This window comes from Poecilia mexicana, unplaced genomic scaffold (genome assembly GCF_051168715.1).
Source record: "Poecilia mexicana isolate PSO_F unplaced genomic scaffold, ASM5116871v1 scaffold_1, whole genome shotgun sequence".
Classification (NCBI taxonomy): domain Eukaryota; kingdom Metazoa; phylum Chordata; class Actinopteri; order Cyprinodontiformes; family Poeciliidae; genus Poecilia; species Poecilia mexicana.
In genome coordinates this window covers 23,492,735-23,498,734 of record NW_028263370.1, presented here as the reverse complement: position 1 = coordinate 23,498,734, position 6,000 = coordinate 23,492,735, and the positions used below count along the sequence as shown (strand labels likewise).

At 39.8% G+C, this 6,000-nt stretch overlaps 1 pseudogene; it reads left to right on the top strand.

The window, feature by feature from the left end:
* Positions 1–228: 228 nt before the first annotated feature.
* LOC148161219 (uncharacterized) lies at positions 229–2,274 on the top strand (annotated as a pseudogene).
* The last annotated feature ends 3,726 nt before the right edge of the window (positions 2,275–6,000 follow it).

Here is a 6,000-nt window from a genome sequence, read left to right as displayed (position 1 = left end):
CTTCACAGGGGTTCCATTTTTTAGGGTGGTTCGTCTCAACGCCAGTGAAGAAACTCGACAGATCCTCACTCTTTAGTTTGGGGGTTCTAACATCTCTGTGTGCCGAGCAGCAATGGAGACTCCATATGCCAGATGGATCTTCTACTGCACTGTGACTGCTGTATGTTTGATGTTTGGAGAAGGAAGTGACCTCACTTTCTACCCACATGACTACAGAACCAACCTGTAGTGGCAGCTGATGAACAGGACTGCTCACGAGGAGAAAAGGTGAACTGCTATGTGTGTGCGCAGCTACCAATCGCCACACACAACTCAGGTCTGCACCCAGAGAGCATCACTGATGACAAACAGATGTGTCTCTATGGCTTGAGCACACAACCATGACTCAGCGTCCCCGTGAAAAGAAGAAAATGCAAATGGTGCAAAAAGGATTTTTCTGTTCTACTTCGGACAGGAGATGCCACAAAAGGACTTTTTGGATCTATGAACTGTTCATTTGAGGATGACGTACTTCCGTTTCCACCGTTTCCACAAGCCACATGGAAAATACCAGAGACCATTTCGTTAGCAGGAGCTAAACCAGGATCTCTGGGGAACTGTGTTTATAATAATGGACATGTTGCTCTAGGGACGTTGCCCTGGAACTTGTGTAACAAAGTTTACACCTACTGCGAACCGTCACAGGATTTCATCGACTGCACAGCCTGCAGGGGTCAAAGGGCGACTCCACACTGCAAAGTCTGGAAGGACAACCCAGACTGTGACAACCTGCTTCAGGAAAGGAGTTTCAACACCACGCATAAGACAAAAAGGAGACAAGAGACAACACTGTGCAGCGCCATAGTGCCAGGAGATTATGGCTCACGGATGTTGGCAGACTGGTACTTCATATGCGGCCTCTAATCAACCCGATTGCGTTCATCAGGAAAGCACAAAATGATCTACACACCCGCTCCAAACGAACAGTTATGTCAGAGGTCAAAAGATGGGCAGGCCTAACAACCCACATTGGAGTTCCATGGGAATTCAGGATTTGGAACGGCGGAGAAAAATTCATGCAAAGCCTGTTTCCATGGGTTGGTCTAGGAGAGATTCGGGACCACGTTGAGATAAACAGGTACGGATTACTGCGACTAATCAACATCACATACCAGCTGGCCAATGGCACCATGAAAGAACTGACTGAACTGAGAAACATGGTTATGCAAAACCGTGTTGTCCTGGACTTTCTCACTGCCCCTCAGGGAGGGGTCTGCAAAATCATTGGCCCAACGTGCTGTACTTTTGTGCTTGATGAAACAGGAACTGGAGAAACTTAAACATTACATAGAAAGTGGAACACAAGGATCATCTCCTTTTGATTTTCTTTCTTGGCTCACTTCCAGACCATGGTGGAATTTACTGGTGAAGCTTGAAACACCTATTCTGGGTGTTTTGATTCTTTTTTGCCTGTTCATAGGTTGCATTTTTCCATGCCTACGAAATATGATGTTTAAAACAATTAACACAACTGAAGATGACTTGTTTCGAGTTCTGATGGTTTTCTGAACAGTGATGAAGTTCTGTAATCAATAAACAGATGAATTCATTTGCTGAATGACTCCTACAACAAGTGGTTGTAGAGATGAGTAACCTGCATTTGATTTTTTGTTGTTTCTTTTATTTTTCATTTATTTCATTATATTACATTTATTCATTGTGTATTTTCTGTGTTTAGATTAGAAAAAAAAAACTTTTGCATTTATTGGTTCTTTTCTTTTCTTTTATTTTCTATGCTTGGCTTTTGCATAAAGTTTACACACATAGTAAAATGATAAAAAGGGGGGAAATGTTACATATTTTTTGGTATTATCATTATTACTTTAGTTCATATTCAGTCTAATGTTAATCAGTATTATTGTGATTTTTAGTTTAAAGTGTTCTCTTCCTTATGTGTGTATAAACTGACCTGGAGGTTACGACTGTCTGTTTATCTTCATGTGAGACAGTTAACTCTGTGTTTCCCAGATCTTAAATTCTTCTTGTGTTAGTTTGACCTAGAGCTGAACTGGGCTCAGATCGTAGATCAGATATCACACCTGGAACTGAGTTGCTGGTTTGTTTAGGTTAGAAGTTTTACGACCTTTGTTGTTCTTCCTGACTGCCCCTTTTGGTTGTTCTGCTTGACAATAAAACAGGGGCTCGCGTGGAAGGAGATCAGAACTTTCTGTGAACGGCTGATGAGGTTGTTGATGGAGAGTTCTCCTTTTGCAAAAGCTTTGTCTATAAAATTCATATACGTTGTCTGTGGTCTTTTTATGTAGGTTCGAGAAAAGTACCTATCACTTATTGTTCTGAAAACGTGGTAATCTTGTTTGATGTAGTCATCATGAGATGTTAGTGAGTTGTCACTAAAGAGTCACATCTGAGGAGAGCTCTCTGCAGAGAAATGCAAGCTGACAGGTGGGATTAAATTACTCCTAATTAGCCACAAAGTGGCTGAATGAGTTCAGGTTCCAGGACACCAGGACGACTGCCATCACTTTTCTTGGAGCTGACGCCTTTTTGTTTGTCATGCCACAGTGCAGGTTATAGTTTGTCAGATATGATCAGCATCAACACTGTTGGTTCTAAGCTTGTGTCCTTTGTGCACTAATGTGGCTCGGAGCAGAGCTGCTGGGTTCTGTGCCAGAAAATATTTCACAGATTTGAAGGAAAACTGTGTTAATGTGTTACTGAGTTTGACAGCTTAGCAGAAAGGCTGTCTTATTTTAAATATTATAAAAATCTTTACTTTTAGTTGCTGCTACATGAAATGATGTACTCGAAGTAATGAATAAAGAAAATTCAGTTTTAAATCATATACTGTACTAAATATATTTTACATTTTTGTTGAGATTATCCAAATACTTTCGGTTTTATAAAGGTCTCAGTAGTTATGGCTGATCTTCTCTAAATAATTTCCTTATTGACAAAGCAATAAGAGGGAATGTCTTTTTCAAGTCCACAGATTCTCAGTAGGATTTAGGTCTGGACTTTGACTAGGCCATTCTAACACATGGCTATGATGCATCATTCCATTGTAGCTCTGACTATATGCAGAGTGTTGCTGTATGACTGGAAGACAAACCTCCGCCCCAGTTCCAAGCAGAAGGTCCATTCCTGCACATTCTTCACCATCAATCTTTGGGATTGAAAGTATTTTTGAATTCATTTGAGTTTATTTAAATTGACATCTTTTTTTTAATATCTTTTCTTCCAGGATTATCTCAATTCCCTCCATGTTCCCACAAACAGATCTCCTCTCCTGTCCCTGCTAATACAGAGTATTTCCCCAGCATGATACTGCCATCACCTTGTATCACTGTAATATGTGTTCAGGGTGATTTTCTGTGTCTTTGCTGTTCTATATTCTTTCCATGTTCAGATAATGGATTGAACAGAACTCTGTGAGATGTTCACCATATCGCTTTACAAACAATCTGACAAAGTTCAGCCATATAAATACTAGTGTGGTGTTATGAAAATACCAGACATAGAGATTCACATAAAGAACACACTCAAATATCTGGTGCCACCTGGTTGCTCACACTGGTTTTAAACGTATCTATACAATTTAATCTAAACTTTTTAGGCCGTTTATGGCGGGAGGAGCCTCCTAAATCAAAGCCACATCCTATTAAAAGTGTAATCAGGCACACAGTGGTGAGACTTCAGGCCTAGTTTGACCCCATCAAGTCTTAATGAGGTCCACCGAGTCGTTGACCCGCACATTTAAATAACATGCATCAATATTAATAGGTTATTAATGACTCAAAGCAATTATGCATACAGCGAATCGGACAGGGACCGCCGAGTGGAGACGCTGAGAGATTGTGGGGTGTGCGCTCGTGTCTGTCGATAATTTTTTGTGTGTTTATAAGAAGTAAAAAACTATAATTTTTGAATGAAAAGCTGTTATCTGTGGATAAACTGTAAATTTACACAATGGTGAGCCCACTAAAGCACAGGCTCTCCAACGGCAACATTAGCCTCTTGGTTCTCGATGACCGTTTTACAGTATGTGCTGCCATGTTGATGGAGTTATGAGCAAAACTTACTTTGCCACTGGAACAGTTCGAAGTGGCAACACTGACAACAGTTCTGACTTTCAAACTGTATTTCACTGTATTTCAATGTTATCACATTGATAGTACATTACACTCAGTTTGATTGGGAACCAAAACTCCAACATGTTCAGTTGGTGTGGTCTGCTTTAACACTGCACTGTGTCAAACCAAGCCCAATGCAACCTTTTCCCCTCCTCACCTGTGGTGGCGCTGCACCAAGACCCACTGAAGGAAACGATACGGAAACATCAAGAAGACGGTCAACGCAACTTCCTTCTCAGCGAAATGCGTGGGATTGTGTCGCCTCCACCCGGTGACTCTGCGCTGTGTTAATGTTATTTCTGTCAGGGTGCGATGTGACGGATGGAGCAGACACACAGGAAGTTGAATTCGTGGCTCAGTGTGGTTTACTGAGATCCAATATTGGCTTCTCCACAATTTAAGCCATAAACACAGACTTCCTTACTTTCATAAAAAAATAATAAAGCATCATATCTATATGGCTATAAAGACTGTCACAGCAATGTTTCACCTCTGAATCCAGGGCTAAATTGAGAAACTAACCTACCGCTACCTCACAAGCTAGCATAAAAACAGCTTAAAATTCATGACCAGTAAATTCATTTTAAAACATTTTACAAACCCCTAGAACTTTATCAGATGATAAATGAACATCTTACAGACACACCACTTAAACAAACAGTGTATTAACTTGTTTAAATTCAAGATATTTCACTATGATGGGACAAACAATCCATAGTTCTTACCTTTTAAGCACAAACTCGTTAAATTAATTATCTTTTTATCACCACAGACACACTTACTTTTCCTTGTTGTTTCAGGATTAGTTTCAGCTTGTAGGTGAGGAAATGTCTAAAAGGTGTAACAGAAAGTCCAGTTACTAATAAAATCCATCTGGTCTGACGGGACACACTGGTTGGGTAAAAAGCCTGGGCTCACAGGGAGCAGCTCACCTTTAATCAGTGATTTCTAGCTTGCTCATTGTTTTATGAAGTCAGTTGATAAAAGCAGATGCCATGCTGTCTGTAAGGTTCTTTCTCTAACACAACTTAAAAGATTCAAAATTTTCTTGGGGCAAGTATGTCTGAAAATTCCTCTTGAAAGTTGGTGACAGACAGTAAGTCTGCTGTTAGCGTCAGCTAACCAGGTTCTTCTGTCATTTCTTTCCTCAGTTTCTGTTGACAGATTATTTCTAGTAACAGGTTCCGAGCTCAACCATAAACATGTTACACACATTTTCATTCACAAAGGTATTTTGTTAGAATCTATCAGACCCCAACCCATACCTAAAGACGTGTTTATGTGATCTGTAGGGACTGCAAAGCATGGAGCCTAAATGCTTAGTCACCAATAAACATACAGTGGATGGCAATTTGCAGGTTTTGGCAGATTTTTCTGTGAAACTTGAATTTATTTCTGGAAAACATGCCTTCAGGGATTTTCTTCATACCTAAAGTATTCAGGAGTAAGTGTAGTGTGGGAAGCTGAAATACAGCAAAGCAGCCAGTCGAGGAGTGCCTTTCCTTCCTGGTCCCAGCTTCAGCAGAAGACAGTTTCCACGTTGCATATTCATATACATTAACGTACATTTAGTGTGTACTATATTAAAATCAGCATTTAAAAGCAGTTTTTGAAGGGGATCTCAAGGATTCAGATTTTAGCTATTTGGTCCACTGTTTTTACCAAACCATATTAAAGTTAGAATAAATAGAAAATTTAAAAACTGTGGAAAACAAACGCTTTGATGAAATCAGAAAAACTTTCATCTGTAATGTAAATTAGATCAAGTTTATTGGAAGATATTATATATATATATATCTGTTGTGTTAAAGGCGGCCTCAGTAGGTTTTCTAAAGAGACAAGAAAAGGACAAAGGAAAACCACCTACATG